Source organism: Chinchilla lanigera, unplaced genomic scaffold, assembly GCF_000276665.1.
Source record: "Chinchilla lanigera isolate Chin_1 unplaced genomic scaffold, ChiLan1.0 scaffold00109, whole genome shotgun sequence".
NCBI lineage: Eukaryota > Metazoa > Chordata > Mammalia > Rodentia > Chinchillidae > Chinchilla > Chinchilla lanigera.
The window spans coordinates 6033608-6053611 of NW_004955510.1; the positions used below are offsets into that span (position 1 = coordinate 6033608).

At 39.0% G+C, this 20004-nt stretch overlaps 1 protein-coding gene and 2 pseudogenes across 5 annotated transcripts in view; all 3 read left to right on the plus strand.

The window, feature by feature from the left end:
* Window positions 1-20004, plus strand: part of Fam35a (family with sequence similarity 35, member A) — a 93269-nt gene that overhangs the window by 12131 nt on the left and 61134 nt on the right. The window lies entirely within an intron of this gene.
* Window positions 15969-16819, plus strand: LOC102013318 (annotated as a pseudogene).
* LOC106146976 lies at window positions 16644-18942 on the plus strand (annotated as a pseudogene).

The following is a 20004-nucleotide window of genomic DNA, read 5'->3' on the forward strand; positions in this document are numbered from 1 at the left end:
CAGCATTTGTTTCAGAAGTTAACTTTCTTTGATGGGACAGTGGCAGCGTCTCTGTTACCTGGGGTTCTCTTAGTCTAGACACTTAAGTTATATACTGTAGTTCAGTGGCAGTGCATACTTTCTCAGTGTTGTGTAGCCATCACCTCATCTATTTTCAGAGCTTTTTCATTTCCTGTTCCTGGAAGGGCACTCAGTCCCCATTAAACACTCTCCCTGCTCCCTCTCCAGCTGCAGGCTGCCTGGAGCTGGAGGACCTGGTGGATTTGCCTGCTCCTAACACGTCAGTGGAATCATACACCATGCTGGCTTCTTTCACTTAGTGGAATGTTTACAGGGTTCATTCACATTGCACCATGTATTAGTACTTCATTCATTTTCTTTTCGTGGTAGAAGTAGGGATTGAATGCAGGGCCATTGTCCTGAGCTACATCCTCAGCCCTTTTATAATATTTTTTGTTTCTTTGTTTATTTGGCCTTTTTGAGAGGAATTCTTGCAAACTGTATAACAACATATGAAACTCACTAAAGAAAAATAGGAACTCTAGGATATCATTTTTATTTATTTATTTTATTTTATTTTTTTGTCTTTTTGAGACAGGGTTTCACTATGCAGCTCAGGCTGACCTTGAGCTCACTTTGTAGCCCAGGCTAGTCTCGAACTCATAACGATCCTCCTGCCTCAGCCTGCCAAGTGCTGGGATTGCAGGTGTGTGCCACCACACCTGGTTAGGATATCATTTTTAGATAATCATCCTCATATGAAAGTAAACACCATTGATTCCAAGCATATACCAAACTTCCAAAAGGTGGGTGAGGGACAAGTGTGGCATAAAAGTGTAACACTGTTTGTATGCTGCTGGTTTATAGCTTAATATTTTCATTCTGAAAAGCAAATGAAGCAAACAGACTTTCCTCCCTGGGCATCTGCTCATCAGAAGGGCAGTTCTGAGTATGCATATTCCCAGGTCAACATTTTAATAGATATTTTTTCTCATTTCTTCTAAGGATAATAGCATTAAAAACTACATGACGAGCCATGCTATAATCCCAGCACTGCTACCCTGGGCTACACAGTGTTCAAAGTCAGTAATATGGACTATATAGCAAGACTCTCAGAGTGTAAGATGATGCTTAATTTGTTTTTGTTAGTCCGGGCGTGGTGGCGCACACCTGTAATCCCAGCACTCGGGAGGCTGAGGCAGGAGGATCATTGTGAGTTTGAGACCAGCCTGAGCTACAAAGTGAGCTCAAGGCCAGTCTGAGCTCCATATGGATACCCTGTCTCAAAAAAAAAAAACAACAAAAAAAATTTGTTTCTGTTTGTTTGGTGGTACTGGGGATTGAATTCACCAGGGCCATCACACTGAGCTGTATTACCAACCCTTTAAAAAAACGTTTTTTATGAGACAAGGTCTCACTGAGTTACTAAGTTGCCCAGTCTGAACTTTCTGTCCTCCTGCCTCAGCCTCCCAGAGTGCTAGGATAATAGCCATGCACCATCACACCTGGCTTTGAGCACTTTATGAATAAAAAAATTGATAACATAAAGCCTCAGGAACAGATTTACTTACTTGTAGTTAAATTTTCCTGGATGTAAAATAATTTTTAAAATGCCATACAAAGACATAATGTGACAATCTTTGTGTGTGGACTGGGGGCGTAGCTCAGTGGTAGAGTGTGTGTTTAATGTGTTTGGTGCCTTGACTTCAGTCTCCAGGACAGGAGGCGCATGCAAATCTTTATGTGGAAGACATTAATGCCCTAGGTGGTTTAGAGATGTTTCTGTTTTCATGATGGCCTTATTTATGTCCCTGCTGCTGTTGCTCACTCCTCAGTTCCATTTCAGCTTCTTATGCTCTAAGGGTGTTTCTACAGCTTTTGTTCATCAGCATAGAATGAATCCTTGTAAGGAAATACATTGGTTTAGTTGGAGATACAGATTTTTTTTTTTTTAAGATGGGGTCTTTCTGTGTAGTGCAGGCTGTCCTTGAACTCACTGTAGGCCTTGAACTTGCGTGAACCTCCTGCCTTAGTCTCCTGGGTGCTGGGATTACAGGTGTGTGCCATTACACCTGACTGGAGGCTTAGATTTTTAAAGCAGAAAGGATGCTCAAGAGTAATGCTTAGGGAGTAGTTTCCAAGGTTAGAGTAGAGTTCAGTGCTTTTATGCCTTGTCTCATTTGAGCTGTCAATCATAGGAATTTTCTGTTTGGAGGAAGAAATTGGTTATCAGTCATTCTATGAAGCTTGAGGAGAACTCTGCCTCTCTGGAAAAAAAAAATCTTTATTCCCTTAAAGATGTGTCATCAGGCTAGGTGTGGTGGCACACACCTGTAATCCCAGCACTCGGGAGCCTGAGGCAGGAGGATCATTGTGAATTTGAGGCCAGCCTGGGCTACAGAGTGAGCTCAAGACCAACCTGAACTGCGTAGTGAGACCCTGTCTCAAGATCAAAAAAAAAAAAAAAAGTGTCATCAGATCAAATTGTTTCCTTAGAGCAATGTAGATTAAGGGGCTGCTTTTTAAAGTGAGTTTTACTAAGATTTTAGAATATAAAGGTCAGGCAGGAGTGGTGGAACACACCTGTGATCCCAGTACTTGAGAGGAATCAGTCTGGAGTAAGCAGTCAGGAGGCTGAGGCAGGAGGATAAACCAATGTGAGTTTGTTTGGTTTTCTTTTCGTTTTTTTTTTTCTGGTACCGGGAATCAAACTCACGACCTTGCACTTGCCAGGCAGGCGCTGTGCCGCTGAGCTAAATCCCCAGCCTATTAAATCCCCAGCCCCAGTATGAGTTCAAGGCTAGCCTGGGCTATGTAGTGAATTCAAATCTAGCCTCAATTATATAGCAAGAGCCTATCTCAAAAAAAAAAAAAAAAAAAAGAAAGGTCAGTATTACTGTGGGCATTGAACAGGTTGCCTACTAAATTCTGCAATTTTAATTTATAATGCAGTCAATGAATTTTATTTTTTTTGTGCCTAAAATGTTACCATTATTGAGTAAGTTTGTGTTGTGTAACTGTCTACTTTCCTGAGAGTGCCAAAGTACTGTATAGATAGTTGTATTTGAGTTAGAAAAACATTGGGTTTCACTTAGGATTTTTGGCAGAATATTGAGTCTTTTAATTTTTGGATCATTTTTGCCTGTAGTATTAAACTTGTAATTGATGACCTTCTGTACTAACTAGAATTGTACAAACATCATAAAAGGCTGAAAATGTTGGTGGCCACTATTTTTATTTTTTATTTTTTGTTATTTTTCTGTTTGAGACAGGGTCTTGCTATGCAGTTCAGGCTGTCCTTGAGCTCACTTTGTAGCCCAGGCTGGTCTCGAACTCACAACCATCCTCCTGCCTTAGTCTCCTGAGTGCTGGGATTACAGGCGTGTGCCACTACGCCCGGTGCTACTATTTTTATTTTATGATTTGGTAAAGTGAAAGAAATCAAGAAAATGTTGGAAATTAGATTTTTTTTTCTTTTTTTGCTTTTTGAGATAGAGTCTTTCTGTGTAGTTCAGGCTGGCCTTCAACTCAGTACATAGGCCAGGTTGGCTTCAAACTCATGGGGATGCTCCTGCCTCAGCCTCCCAAGTGCTGAGATTACAGGCATGTGCCACCACACCTGGCTTGGAGGTCAGATTTTATATTATGAAGTCCCAATTTAATGACTTGACTGATACATATGTAAGAATAGTATGAATGATGTGTGACCCACCTGTGACTTCTAGGAGGGACGCTGGTCACATGGATGGAGTGTCTGCACATACTTGATAATTCTTGGTTCTTCAACTCAGATCTTGTTGCCAAGATTAAGGAAGATGTTCTTCTGATCAGAAATTGTAATGCATTTTTCCACAGAAACTATGTGATTTGAATAGTACTCTGAATCCTTAGTCTTTAAAAGAGTATTTTAAGCTGGTAGAAGACAGCTACTGTGTTATATATTGCTGTGTTGAAAAGGATACAGATATAAACTGAATTATCTCATGATTCTTAATCTCAGATAAATACAGTTTTGTTTGTTTCATTGCTGTGGGGAGCACAAAAGTGGCCAAAAGTTACCCAACATGGCTGTGTTTATTGCTTTCCTTTTCTGTGGGTCTTGGGAGTATGGAGTTATGGAGTAGGTTGACCTTTATTTATTCCCCAAGATCTCAACTTTTTTTCGTAAATTTGTTTCTTTGGGAAATGTTTCTCAAGTTTTATCATGAAGTGTAACCCGACTTGGTTGCAGTCTGTGCCTTAGCTACCGTGAGGTGGAATAGTGCTTGCCTCAGTGTTCCCAAGTTAATACATGGTTAGTGCAAAGTCTCCCCTTGTAACTGCTAACTTGCTTAGTGATTATGACAGCCAAAGAGCGTGAGACAAACATGAGTAGCTCTTTAGGCACACTTGGTAGAAATTTATATACATCACTGGCTTTAATTGTTTTTTCCCTGTCTCTCTTGGATATGTAATCCCAGTCATTTTTTTGAATTCCCCTACCCCATTTTTAAAAAACCCTTATGTGAAAGGGTTGGAATCTTTGAATACTATATTTGAGTAGAAAAGGTAAGCATTCAATTTATTTTATTTTATTTTATTTTATTTTTTTTTCGGTACTGGGAATTGAACTCAGGACCTTGCACTTGGTAGGCAGGCACTTGGGCCACTGAGCTATATCCCCAGCCCTAAGCATTCAAATTAACTCCAAAATCATTGTGGGAATTTAGTGATTTGTCATAAGAAATCTTTTTCAATTATTTTTTAAAAACAATGGGCCAGGTGTGGAAGTACATACCTGTAATCCCACCAGTCAGGAGGATGAGGCAGGAGGATCACTGCAAGTTCAAGGCTGGCCTGAATTACATAGTGAGACCTGTCTCAAACAACACAAAACAAAAACCAAAGCAATGGAATATTAATAGTGTGCTTAATGCGCATTAATTCATTTAAGCCTCCCAGCAGACCTATCAAAGAGAGCTGCAGTTGCTCCTATCCTATGGACTCAGAAAGAGGCCCAGCAGTGCAGTGCTACTGATGGCCCACATTTGTGAACAGTTAGGACATGATGAGAATAATATCTTCTTCCTCTCTCTTCTTTTCTGCAGACTCACTTGTTTTGTCCATTTTTATCTTGCCAGGACAGTTTTGTTAGACTTAATCCCTCTGGTCAGGTTTAGTTACCAAGTTGGGTTTTATATCTTTGGGAAATCCTCAGCTACTTGTCTCATGCATTTTTTAAATTGTCTTTCCCCCATGGTTATACATTTTAATAAGTCAGGTGTTTTGTCAGGGATGGTTGAAATAGAAAGTGCTTCTCAGCCCTTACCTTCCTTGCCTTTTCTCACAGCTAAGCCCTTGTAACTCTTAGCCATTGGGTGTTGATTGCTAGTTTTAAGTAACACATCTGAATTGCTGTTACTTGAATTTTCAGTGTAGGCCATGACTTTTTTTGCCTGGTTGTCTGTATCCTTATCAGTAACTTCACTCAAAATTTTCTATCATTTGTCCAATTTTCCAATAGATAGTGGTACCTCAGTTCAAGAACCTAATTTGTTTTGTGATTTTTGGAAAAGATGATCATGGTTGTGTTCAACTGATGTAGAGTTTGCAAACAAAAACAAAATTTTGCCAAATGCTTCTGTTTGTAAAACAAATTGTTCACAGACAAAAGCTTTCATAAGCTGAGGCACCATGTATTCTTTTAGATTGCTTCTTCTGTCAGTTTTATCTGTTGTATTTTTTATTTCTTTTTTGGTTTTTTAAGATAGGGTCTCACCATGTAGTTCAGGTTGGCCATCAACTTACTACATTGTCCAGGCTGGTCTTGAACTTGTAGTGATCCTCCTACCTCAGCCTCCTGAGTGCTGGGATTAGGTGTACACAACCACGCCTGGCAATTTTGTCATCTTGCAGAGGTCCTTTTGTTCTGCAGAGCACTTCAGTCTGGAGTAGTTTCTAACATTCTGGGACTATCTTCACTTGGTGTTAGATTTTCTATTTACTGTCCTGTGTCCTCCTTTTTTATGGGAGACAATGTTTGATCTCTTATATATAATAAAATACTTTTCTTATATAATTTTTTGCTCTATATAACATTTGCATTGCGAATAATTTTTTTTTTTTTGAGACATTATTTCTTTATGTCCGGCTGACTTTGAACTTGCTATAATGCAGACTGGCCTTGAACTTGAGATCCTCCTGCTTCAGCCTCTTGAATGCTAGGATTACTGGCATTTTATACCACAGTCAGGTTCTTTCAGAATTTTAATGGTTTTGCTTCTTGTTTTGTAGCTTACACTGATCTGCTAAAGTTCAGAATCATTCTGATGTCTCTACTGTTGTGACATATCTTTTACCCACCCTGAATAAGTGGTATTGTGACAAAAGGGCTTATATACTGGAAGATTTGAGGCAGCATGAAATTTCATCATCCTACTCAAAATGGCACATCATTTAAAACTTAGGAATTTTTAAAAAAATTTTCTACTTAATATTTTTGGATAGCAGTTGACTATAGGTAACTGTAGCTAGGAAAGCCAAACCAGAGATGAGGACTACTGTATAGTATTTTGCTGAGCTCTTATTGGATAACAGATAGTATTACAAAATATTTTTATGAGCTATCTTCATTAATGTTGTTCACTGCATTTTCCTGAATGAGTATTCACCCATCAGTTGAATGGGCCTGTTACTCCCAGTCCCAATTGAGTAGACTAACTTTTGGAGAGGTAAATTTGCCCTTGATCATATAATTGGTAAATGGTGGCACCAACATGAGTACTGAGTTGTGATTCCAGAGTTGTGTTTCTTTACTCTATTACTTTAAGTGGAGTTTCTCTTTTTAAGTTAAAAAAAAAATTAGTCCATGTTTGTGGTAATGATTTATTCCTCATGAGGAATTGGTACATGTACATAACACATCTCAATTCTTTCATATCTCTTTCTCTTTCCCTTCCCTCCTGGGTGCACTTTTCCCCTTATCCTTCCCTGTTTTTTTCCTATTATCTATCCTTTATTTTGTTCCTTATTTATATTTGAGTTTCTCATATGGGAGAAATCATATAACATTTATGCGTGTGTGTTTGATTTATTTCATTATTATTATCTCAGGGTGCATCTTTTTTTTTTAACAAATAACTCAAGTTCATCCTTCCTTATGGTGGAGTACTGCTCCATTGTGAATAAATACCACATTTTCTTTATTCATCTGTTGATAGACATATAGGCCATTTTTAAGATTTAGATATTATGAATTATGCTGGTACAAATATAGGTATGCATGTACCATTGTAATATGATGTCTTTAACTCTTTGGGAAAGATGAAACTTCCTGTTTTAGTTTCTTGAGAAATCTCCATACAGATTTCCATGATTGTACTAGCTTACATTCCCACCAGAATGAAGAAAGGATACCTCTGCAACCCCAAGCCTTGCTAGCATTTGTTGTTATCTGATTTCTTGATGCTAGCCATTCCCTCTGGAGTGAGATGGAATCTCATCATTGTCTTACTTTGCATTTCTGTAATGGCCAAAGATGTTGAACATTTTGTCATGTATTTATTGACCATTTGTACTTCTTCTGAGAAGTGGCTATTTATTTCCCATTTTTTGATTAGGTCTTTTATTGGGGGGGGTCTCCTTTGTTTTGAGTTATTTATGTATCCTAGATGTTAGTTTTCTGTCCAAGGAATAGCTAACAAATTTTTTCCCACTCTGTAAGTTATCTATTTCGTTGTTTCCTTTGCTGTGCAGAACTTTTAATTTGATATGATCCCATTTGTTAATTGTTGGTGTTACTGTTTGTACAACCAGGGTTCTGTTCAGGAAGTCCTTGCCTATGCCCATGTCTTCATCTTCCACCAGATTAAGTGTTCCTGTTTTAATATTTAGTTCTTTAACCCATTTTGATTTTAGTTTATTACATAGTGAGATATATGGGTCAGATTCAATCTTCTGCATATGGATAGCTGGTTTCCCCAGGATTATTTGTAAAAGAGGCTATCTGTCTTCCAGTGTCTGTTTTTGGACCCTTTGTCAAAGATTAAGTAGCTGAATGTGCTTGGAGTTCTTTTTGTATCATCTTCTGTTGGACTGATCCATACTTTTTTTTTTTTTTTTTTTTTAATACCATGCTGTTTTATCACTACATCTTTGTAGTATAACTTGAAGACTGGGATTGTGATGCCTCTTGCCTTGTTCTTATTAGCCAGAATTGTGTTTGCCATTCTGGGTCTCCTCTTTTGCCATATGAATTTTATGATTGTTTTCTCTAGTTCTGTGAGGAATGCTATTGGTATTTTGAGTGGGATTGAGCATATCATTTTTGGAAATATGACAGTTTTAACTATATTGATTTTATCTATCCAGGAACAGGAGATATATTTCCATTTTCTGATGTTGTAACAGCAAGGAGTCACATATATGTGGCCACAGAAAGTCATGATTTTATATAAATGAAAGTAAATTTATTATAAAAGTACAGCACATCTGAGCATAGTCCAATAATACATTATCACACAACAAGGCAAAGGACAGCACCAAAGATGAAGGGGATCCTCTGGGAAAGGATCTTGGATAAGATAGAGCCTTTGGCAGGGGATGGAGAAAACATCAATACTGTACCCAGTTTGTTAGTTTCTTTTTTCTTTTTTCTTTTTTTTGCAGTGTGTTAGTTTCTTAAGTGAAGCATTCAGGCAAAAGGGGGTTGGTGCCCACCTCCCTGCATATCTTAGAGAAAAGTGTCCTGGGTCTGGCCAAAACCAAGGATACTCTCACAGTGTACATAAGACTATGTGTACATAACATTTCTTTCCCAGGGGACATAGGTAGTTTCTCTGTAAAAGGCAGCAGCCACGGTTATTTCAGCAAACACCTGCATTTTGCTGACTCTCATCCTTTTAACCCTTGCCCTAACGTATGTCTTCTTTGATCTCCTTTCTCAGACTACTGTAGTTTTCATTGTAGAGGCCTTTTACTTCCTTTGTTAGGTTAATTCCTAGGTGTTTACTTTTTCTTGATACTATGGTGAAAGATACTATTCCTCTTAATTTCTTTCTCAGTGAGTTTGTGAGTGGCGTGTAGGGATACTTGATTTTTGTGTATTGATTTGTATCCTGTACAACTGAATTTGGTTATTAATTTTAGGAGTCTTTTGCTTGAAATTTTTGGATCTTCTCTATAGAGAACCATGTCATCTACAAATCATAATGATTTGACTTTTTTTCCCTACACATATCCCTTTTATTTTTTCTGTTGCCTGAATATTTTCACTAATGTTTGAGAACTATTCTGAAAAGTGGCGGTGATAGTGACATCCTTCCTTGTTCCTGATTTTACAGGGAAAACTTTCAGCTTCTCTTGACTTAATATGATCTGGTGGATGGTTTGTCATAAATGGCTTTTATGAGACTGAGACAAGATCCTTCTATATATGTATTTTCATCATCAGTGGATTTTGGATTTTGTTTAAGGTTTTTTTTTTCTGCCAGAATTGAAAAAATCCTGAGATTTTTGTACTTGCTTCTGTTTATGTGATATATTATATTTATTGATTTACCTGTGGTAAAACATCCCTTCATCCCTGGGATGAATCCTACTTGATCACAATCTATGATCTTTTTGATTATTTGTTGCCTTCTGCTTGGCAGTATCTTGTTGAGGAGTTCTCTGTCAGTTTTCATTAAAGAGATTGGCGTGTTGTTCTCCTTTTTGGTTGGGTCCTTTTCTGTTTTGTAGTCAGGGCTTGGAGGAATAACTTTTGGAGTACTTCTTCCCTTTCAATTTCGTTAAAACAGTTTGAAGAGTATTGGTGTTAAGTCTTTCCTAAAGTTGTGGTAGATTTTGGGAGTGAATCCATTGGGACCTGGTTTTTTCTTAGTAGGATTTTTTTATTATTACTTCTTCAGTGTCATTGCCTGGTATTAGATTATTCAGTTTTTTTAATGTCTTCTGACTCTGCTTTGGTAGGACACATGTATCTAGGAATCTGTTCCATTTCTTCTGAATTCTTCTTTTTTTATTACAGTACAGGTTATCAAAATGTTACTAATCATCTTAGATTTTGACAGAGTTTGTTTTGATTTCAACTTTTTCATTTCTAATTTCATTGATTTAGGACTCTTTTCATTTTGTGGTAGGATTGGCTAGAGGTTTTGTCTATTTTGTTTATTCTTTCAAAGAACCAGCTCTTTGCTCCATTGATTGTATTTTTTTTTTTTTTTTAGTCTCAATTTTGTTAATTTTTCTCTGAGGTTTGTAATTTACTTTCATGTACTGTCTTTGGATTTGGATTGTTCTTATTTTTCTAGGACTTTGAGGAGTATCATTAGGTTATTTACCTAAAAAGAAATGTACAGATTAAAAATCAAAGAGTGGAAAACAGTATCCATGCAACAGGAACCCAGAAAAAAAGAAGAGCTATCCTAATTTAAAACTTGGATCTCAAACCAAAACTGATCAGAAGTATCAGAAGGATTTCAAGCCAAAATTGATTACTCTGTTTTTCTAATACGGGCATTCCAAACTATAAACTTCCCTCTTAGGACTGCTTTCATTGTGTCTTGGAAGTTCCAGTATATTGCATTGGCTTTGTCCTAGATTCCAGGGACTGTGTAATTTCTTTCTGAATTTCTTTTGTGACCCATTGATTTTCAAAGGAGTATTATTTAATTTCTATGTGTTTGTGCAATTTCTGTGATTTCTTTTGCAATGAATTTCTAGTTTTATTGCAATATGATCTGATAATATGCATGTGATAATTTCATTTTTTTTGCCTTCACTTAAGCATGTGGTTTGTTTTCAACAGAGTTCCATTTGTTTCTGAGAAGAGTGTATATTCTGTTATTGGTTTTTTTTTTTGGTTTTTTGGTTTTTCTCCAGTACCGGGAACCGAACTCACGACCTTGCGCTTGCCAGGCAGGTGCTTTGCCACTGAGCTAAATCCCCAGCGCGTATATTCTGTTATTGTTGGGTGGAGCAATCTTTAGATACCTATTATGTCCATTTGTCTGAAAGTTTGGTTCAACCCTCATATTTCATTGTTGATTTTTTTGTCTAGTTGAACTAATTGTGAGAGTGGAGTATTGAGATCCTCCGTTGTAATTGTGTTGGTGTTTATCTAATGTTTTATGTTCAATAATGTTTGTTTTATGAATTTGGGTATGCTGGTGTTCAATGCATATATATTTATAATTGTTATCTGTTCCTTTTGAATTGTTCCCTTAACTAATATGTAGTGACCTTCTTTGCATCTTCTGATCAGTTTTGGCTTGAAATCTACCTTGTCTAAAATTTGAATAAGCCAGATGTGGTGCCACATGCTTGTAATCCCAGCACTCGGGAGGCTGAAGCGGAAGGATCATTGTGAGTTCAAAGCCAGCCTGGGCTACAAAGTGAGCTCAAGGCCAGCCTGAACTGCATAGCGAGACCCTGCCTCAAAAAGACAAAAAAAAAAAAAAAAAATTAGAATAGCTACTCCTTTTTGGGGCATTCCAAACTATAAACTTATATATAAACTATAAACAGGATGGTTTTCCTGTTACATGGATACTATTTTCTATTCTATTCATTTTAATGTGTGTATTTCTGTTTAGATTAAAAGTGTTGTATACTGCATATCCTTTGGTTTTGTTTCTTGATCCATTCTGCCAAACTATGTCTTGTGATTGGAGATTTTTTTTTTTTTGGTGTCTTTTAAAAACTCTATTGCTACATTTTAGATATACATAATGATAACATTCATCATAAGGAATTTGTGCCTATACATGGTATATCTCGCTGCTTCTTTTTTTCCCATTCCCTTCCCCTCCCGTCATCCCCTTTTCCCCTCCTTATTTACAAAAGGTTTGTTTTCAGTTTTTTTTCTGTTTTTTTTTTTTTTTTTTTTTTTTTTTTTTTTTTTTTTTTTTCTTGTCCATTCATTCCTTTCCCACTCCCTGCTCTGATTGGAGAATTGAGAACACTGAATTGAGAGGTATTAGCGAAAGGTATTGATTTATTCTTGTTGGTCTTACTTGTTACTTTTTCATTGCTGGGACAAAATACCTGGCACCAACAAGTTAAAGGAGGAAAGTTTATATTAACTCACTGTTTGAAGAGATTTCAGTCCATAGTTGGCTGGCTCCAAGGCAGGGTAGCATGGCAGGGGAGGAAGAGTTCATGGATTAGCAGGCAGGATGCAGCAAGCTTTCCTTCTTTTTTTCCTTTTTATTTTATCCAGACTACAAGCTGGTGCCACCCATACCCAGAACTATACTGAAGCAATCAGTGGAGTAATCCATTGTCACACATCCATGATCAAGTCAACTCCCAAAAGCCCTACCTATGAGCTCATGAGGCTTTGGGAGGAACATCTAGTTATAAGCCATAAAATTCAATTTCTGGCCCTCAAAAGACTCATGAGCATCTCTTCTTTCATAATGTACTTAGTCCATCTTTAAGAGCTGCCAAAGTCCTAACAGTTTCACGATTGCTAAAAAGTACCAAGTCCAAATTCTCCTCTGAGATCTAAGGCAAATTCTTAGCTGTGAGCCCTTGTAAAACTGAAAAGAAAGTTAATTACTTCTAACATGCAGTGGCTCAAGACAAACATTCCTATCAGAAAAGGTAGAAACAGGGAGATAGAATGGAATGAGACTAAAGCAAGACCAAAATCTAGCAATGGAAACATTAAATTCTATAGTTCCATGTCTAGGACCTGGGCAATGTGTGGCAAGTTGTGAATTCCAAAGGGCTTGTGTGGCCTCACCCCTACAGTACTACCAGTGGTTGTAACCCTCTTGTAATCCATATTGCCTTTCTTTTGGGATAGCTTTGCTCATTCCTTGTAGCTTCCATAGATGATCCATATTCCTGGCTTCTCCAACCTTCTTGGGTCTCTACTGCACTTAGGCTTCACACTGACAGCTTCTCACACTGGCCTGTCAGTGGCACACTGCTTGAGCTCTCAAGCCTTCTGAAATCTGGGTGGAACCTTCCTAACTCCACAACTCTTGCATTTTTCACACATTTAAAACCAGAACCAAGTGGATGATGCCAGATTTTGCTGCCAGCTGGAAAGGTAGCCAGACTTCTTTCTTCTTTGGCTATAAGGATTGAATACTTGGATTGCTGAGCACTATGATCCCAGTCCTGAGGAACAAATTCCCTAGGATGCCACCATTCTGGAATATGGTGCCATGGGGCTCTCTTCTCTTTCACTTTTACAATTTTGAGGCTGCAAAAGGTGGAGTCCCACTGGTTCTTGTAATGCCCTCTTTCTGTTGTTCTGTTCCAAAGTGCTTGGCTCTTTATTGTTAATCTTTTTAGCGAAGTTCTCCTATGCTCCACCTTTATCAGAGCTTCCTTTCAGGGCAAACTTGAAAATTTTTATGTCATTGTGTTAGGTTCTTTGCTCTTGATTCTCAAGGTACAGCTGGTTGCCAGGATATAGCTTAGCTGCACAGTGCCTACCTGGCAAGCATAAGGTACTGAGTTCGATTCCTGGTAAAAAAAAAAAGGTAGAGCTGGCTAAAAACCCCCAATAGTAGCCATGCTGCTGCTTCAGTGTTACATTGCCTTGAAATTTTTTCTACCGGATTAATTGGTTCATTGCCCTTAATCTCAATCTCTTGCAATGTTTCTGCACATGAACAAGATGTAGACAAATTTCCTGCTGAAGCAAACATGTGGTCTAGAGTCCAACTGCCAGTGGAGTCCTTCTTCCAAACTGAAACCTCTTGAAGCTGTTTTTTTTTCTAGCAGCATTGTGGTCAACATTCTGCTTTTCCTGAGATCTGACCAGAATCTTCCTTTAAGCTCACCTCACAGCATTCTAAGGGTGCTTTGCTAGTGGGCATCTCCAGATCTTTCTGATCTCCTCCCACAAGTCAGTTCTAAAGGTTTCTAAACCACATGGTCAGGTAGCATCATAGCACTGACTGCAGTCCTAATACCAAAATCTATAGTTAGTGCTCCCTAGAGAAACAGATTTAATATAAGATATATTTATAAGGTAGGCTGAAAATGGCTGCCTGGGGAGTCAGATATGGAAGAGTGCAAGAGGGCTTTCTGTGCACTGGAAATCTGGAGGATTCAAAGGTTGAAGGCCTGGAGCTCACTGTGGAGTCCTGTGTGAGTCTGTGTCGGGAAGTGGAAGGGTCTGTACTGGATGGCTGAAGAGTCTGTGCTGGAAGCCAGGAGACAGACAACAATGGTGAAGGCAAAGACTGGAGCTCTTCTGAAGAAACAAGCAGGTCTTCCTTCTTCCCTTTTTTTATTCCTCTCATGCTACAAGCCCATTGGTTGGTGCTACTGACACCTAAGATAGGTCTTTCATCTTTATTAAATCCATAAAGTTACTCCAAGAACTATGTGAGGGCAGTTAGTTGGATGTTTCTTACTCAAGTGATACAGAGTTAACTATAACACTGTCATTGCATGATTTTCCTATTTGCTGATTCCTTCTCCTCCCCCCTACCTACTTAACCGTTTACTCTGCCTGGTGTGTTCATTCCTTCAGACTTTTTGGCTTTATTGGCATCTCTTTGTAGGATGTTCTTGAGAAGTTTTTGTTGTGCTGGTTTTGTGGTCATGAATTTCTTGAGGCACTCTTTGTCATAGAAGTACCTTCTTTATTCATCAATTTTGGATGAAAGCTTCAGGATATATAAGCTTGGGTTGGAAGTTGTTATCTTTTAGGGCTTGAAACACTTTACTCCAAGCTCTCCTGGTCCTTAAGGGTTGCATCAAGAAGTCTACTGTAATTCTTATGGGATTTCCTGTGGAAGTGATTCATTGCTTTCCTCTAACAGCTTTTAAAATTCTGTTCGTGTGTTAAAACTTCTGGTATTTTAACTGTTGTGACATGGAGAGGTTTCTCTTTTCATCATGTTTATTTAGAGTTCTACATGCCTCACTTATTTGTATGTTTAATTCTTTCCCAATATTTGGAAAGTTTTCCTGTAAGCAAGTGTGTTAACCTCTTTTCTGCTGTCTTCTGATTTTTCTCATATTCCAGTTAATCTTAGATTGGTCTTCTTTGCCTCATCTAGAAGCTGTTGAATCCATCTTTCATGTTTTCTTTTTTTGTAGGTATCTCTGAGTAATTGCTCTTTTTTTTTTGCAGACTAGTCTTGAACTTAAGGTAATCCTCTTGCTTCAGCCTCCCTACTGCTAGGATTATAGGCATGTGCCACAATGCCTGGCAGTAATTGGTCTTTGAAAAAAATTCCTGTGTTCATTCTGTTCTCACATTGGTCATATCTGATGACCATATTCTTCATATAATTTTTAATCTTCAAGATTTCTATTTGTAACTTTCTCATAGACTCTAGTTTTTTGCTAAACTGATCATTCACATTTTGTATCATTTTGTTTAGCTCAGCTAGCTTTTATTACTGTTCTATAAACTCCCTGATTGTTGTGTTTCTTACCTCCATTATCTGACAAGTTTTATTTTGTGTGAGCCCTCCAAGCATCTCATTGGTCTGTGTTTTAGTCTCCTCCATTGTCCATTGTGTGGCTTTGCTTTCCTCTCCTTATCTCCTGGCTTTAGCAGAGGGAATTTTGGGAGACATTTTGTTGCCTTGTCTTCTTCTGTTTCTTTGTTTTGTTTTGTGCTTAATTTTATGGGATTTTATAGTGAAAGGCTATGTTGGTAGTATGGTGATCTCTTTACACTGATTTTTAGTGATGTATTCAGTATAGTCCTTTGCCTTTGCCCTAAGATTTGATCACCTCTGTTAAGAAGGGGTGGGGTATGCAGTGTAGCTGACTCAGCACCCAGTCTTCTGGAATGGACTGCAGTGTTGTTAATCACAAAGTTGTGAGATTGCTGACTTCTGGAAAGGTGATTACTCAGTAAGCTGAGTCTCTAGCTGTAGCTGGCTGCTAGGCATATGTGCTTCTGTATCTTCAGTTCCCACTGTCACCATTGATGGCCCTTCAGTTCCACTTGGCTCATCAGTATCACTCACCCACCATACACCCCTCTGCTGTAAATTGCCATTATGGTGAAGCTTGCAAAGGCTGCTAAAAACCAAGGTGACTCCAAGAAAATGACGCCTCTCCCAAAGGAGGTAGAAGATAGTGATGATAAGGAAATGTGAGAAGTTGACAGCAGTGGAGAAGAGGTTGTTATCCTGCAGAAAAATCCAAGAAGGCTGCAATGACTGCAGCAAAAAAATGTAGTGGTTTTTCCAACCAAAAAAGTTGCTATTGCCACACTTGCCAAGAAAACAGCTGTCACCCCAGACAAAATCGCAGTGGCAGCCACACTGGCCAAGAAGACAGTGATACCTGTCAAGCCAGTTGTAGCACCTGGCAAATGGGGAGCTGCACTGGGCAAAACTGTGGTCGCAGCTCCTGGTAAGGTGCTGTTCCCTCAGCCAAGGGGACAAAGAATGGCAAAAATGCCAAGAAGGAAGACGGTGATGGGGAGGAAGAGGACAGTGACAGTGAGAAGGGAGAAGATGATCATGGGGAGGAGGAAGATGGCTCTGAAGAAGCTATGGGGGTGGCACCCCCCAGAGAAAAGGAAGCTCCTGCAAAAGCCAGTCCTGTAAAGCCAAGAATGTGACTGGAGAGGATGAAGATGATACTGAGGATGAAGATGATGAAGATGAGGAGCAGGACAAGGAAGAAGAGGAAGAGCCTGTCAAAGAAGCACCTGGAAAGTAAAAGAAATGACCAAAGAGAAGGCAGCTGCTGAAGCAGCAAAGTGGAAGGAACAGAACCAGCTACAGCTTTCAATCTCTGTTGGAAATCTGAATTCTAACAAATCTGCTTCTGAATGAAAAACTGGGTGTGGTGGTGCACATGTATAATCCCAGCACTTGGGAGGTTGAGACAGAAAGATGACTGCAGGTTTAAGGCCAGCCTGGGCTACATAGTGAGCTCAAGGCCAGCTCAAACTATATAGCAAAATCTTACCTTAAAAAAACCCAGACTGAAAACACCCCACCAAAGCAAAACAAAAAAAACTGGTGTCAGTGAAGCTTTTGCTAAAAATGATTCCACTACTGTGGATGTCAGAATTGGTATAAATGGAAGTTTGGTTATGTGGACTTTGAGTCTGTAGGAGACCTGGGAAATGCCGTGGAACTCACTGGTTTATAAGTGTCTGTCAGTGAAATTAAAGAAACCCAAAGGAAAAGACAGTAAGAAAGATTGAGATGCAAGGACGCTTGTGGCCAAAAATCTTTCTTCCAAAGTCACTCAAGATGAATGAAAGTGTTTGAAGCTTCCATAGAGATCAGACTGTTTAGCAAGGATAGGAAGAGTAAAGGGATTGCTTATACTTAATTTAACACAAAAGCTGATGCAGAGAAAATCTTTGAAGGAAAGCAGGGAACAGAGATGGATGGGTGATCTGTTTCCCTCTACTACACTAGGAAAAAGGTCAAAATCAGGACTACAGAGCACTTGGAGTGGTCAATCAAATACTCCGTATTTAAACAACCTTCTCCTACAACAGAAGAAACTCTCAGGTATCTGAGAAGGCAGCTTTTATCAAAGTGCTTAGAACCAAAATGGCCAATCTAAAGGCTGTGTATTTATAGAATTTGCTTCATTTAAAGACACTAAAGAAGCTTTAAACTGCTGTAATAAAAGGGAAATTGAGGGCAGAAGAATCAGCCTGGAGTTGCAAGGACCCAGGGGGTCACCTAATGCAAGAAGCCAGCCATCTAGCTTGTCAAGAGTCTGTCTGAGAAAACCACTGAAGAGACCTTAAAGGAATCATTTGATGGCTCTATTGGAGCAAGGATGGCCACTGAGTGGGAAACTGGCTCCTCTAAGGGGCATGGCTTTGTAGACTTCAGCAGTGAGGAAGACCCAAGGCCGCCAAGGAGACCATGGCAGATGGTGAAATGGTTACCTTGAACTGGGCCTAGCCTAAGGGTTATGGTGGCTTTAGGGGCCATGGTGATGATAGAGGAGGCTTTGGGGGCCGAGGGAGTGGTAGAGCTGGCTGAGGCGAATTTGGAGGTGGAGGCCAGGGAGGCTTTGGAGGGTGAAGTGGCTTCCATGGTGGCAGGGGAGGAGGAGAAGGAAGACACAAGCCGTAAGGAAAGAAGACGAAGTTTGACTAGTCCCTTCTGTCTCTGTCTGTACCTATTCCGTTGGAAAGAAAGGACTCTGGGATTTTACTCTGTCACCTGTTGAGGACAGGGCCTTCTAAGGACATTCCAAGATGGTGTGCAGCCTGTGTCTACTTGGAAAGCACAGAGATGACATTTCAGGAGAGATATACCTACCCTGTTAGTTTTGACTGGAGATTCATAAATTTTTTAAAGAGATGAGTGATAGAGCTAACGCTGATCTGTAAGTTTTGAATTTATATTGTTTTATCCCATATACAAAACTATTTTTTCCTTCAAATAGCATGTGTTGGAGGGTTGTAAAAGGAAGCAGAATGTTTCATGATTTTTGCCTCAGTGATTTTAGGACAAATTAAAAGTCCTCACTCTGAAAATAACAAACAAGCAAACAAACAAAAGCAAAGGTAGTCCAGGTATTGGCATTTAGAGAAAAACTGTTAATAACAACAACTTTGGGATCTAGCAATATCAAATAAATCACCAGTAGTCCTGTTATGTCAGATAAACTGGGGATTGACATACCATGAGAACCAATAATATACCATCCTTAACCTTAGAAAAGAAGTCTACAATTGTAGTATAAACCACATATTTACATACAGCAAGTATCTACCTCTACTAATGATGGAAAACATTTCAATAGTAGTAGCATAGTTAACTATCCAAAGATTAATAAAGCTTAATGGTTATACTATTAAAGATGATAGGGGGTTGGGAATGGTAGAATGCAAAAAAAGAAAAATTGAAAAGTGAAACATTGGAGGGGAGAAAGTAGAGGAAAAGTGAGACAAAGTATCCTACCATAGAATAGAGGATATTTATAGAATTAGGTAAAAGTAACAGAAAATAGATCATTGAGAAATTGAAGATAAAAGAAAAATTATGAATAATAAAAATAGAAAAGAAAGAAAAAAGAAAACAGGAGTATGAAAAAGAAAGGGGAAAAAATGAATAAAAAACCAGAGAATATGTTTTTGAATGAGTAGTTTCCTTCTAGGAGCTGCAGTTTTGACATCTAGCAAATCTTAGTTTTCTCTGCCTTGCTTTCTGGCCTGTGGGTTTGTAAAGTGCACCCCCTATTCCAGTGGCCCCTCTACCCTAGGTTGTGGCAGTGTTCATGCCAAGACATGACCTTGCTCACATTAGATGAGGAAGGCAATAGACCTCAGTTCTGCGCTGGATGTAGGCAGCAGGGCAAGGGTTCAAGTACTTATTGCCGGTAGGCACTTTCAGACCCAGGTATTTCTGAGTGTAACTCAAGCTGAACCTGGGTTCTCACCACTAGTGTGTGTGGGTGTGGCCTGTGACCTTCCTGCCTATGTTCAAACTTCTCAGGGAAGCTCTTCTGGCCTGTTCCTTGCCTGCAGCTTTTTCCTGTGGCTGTCTGTCATTTAGACACTGAGAGGTTAACACTGGGAAGCCCTCAGGTGAAGTTGTTTTCATTTGTTCTAAGTCTCATATTTAAATAACCAATCCCTTCCCAAAGTGGTGCCTGATTAAGTACTCTCTGGCAGTATGTGGGCTTGAGTCCCTCTCTGGCTGTTGCCTTCTGTGTGGAAGGAGTCCCAAGCAAAACCATGTGCTGTTTTTTCAGTTCACAGAGACCATGAGTCCCATTGCCATTTCTTCCCGGGTCTCCCAGCTCTGGGTACTCACCTTATTGGTGGGGATCCTGGTTCCCTTCTCTGTGAGCTTTGGAGACTGGGAGAGGGTCCAAATGATTTCCTTTTCTCTCTGTGTGGTCTGGCTTTCTAACTTCCCTGTAGCTTCTTATTATCCTGTCAGTTTCTTCCCAGTTTCTGGTACCTGCTTCTGTTTATTTCTTTCAACAAGTTGTTTTTTTCCAGTTTCTGGATTCTGGATCTTGAAGAGGCAAAATTTTGCTATTGATTACCATTCTACCATTTTTCTTCCTTAAGACCAGAATCTTGAAGATAATGGAATG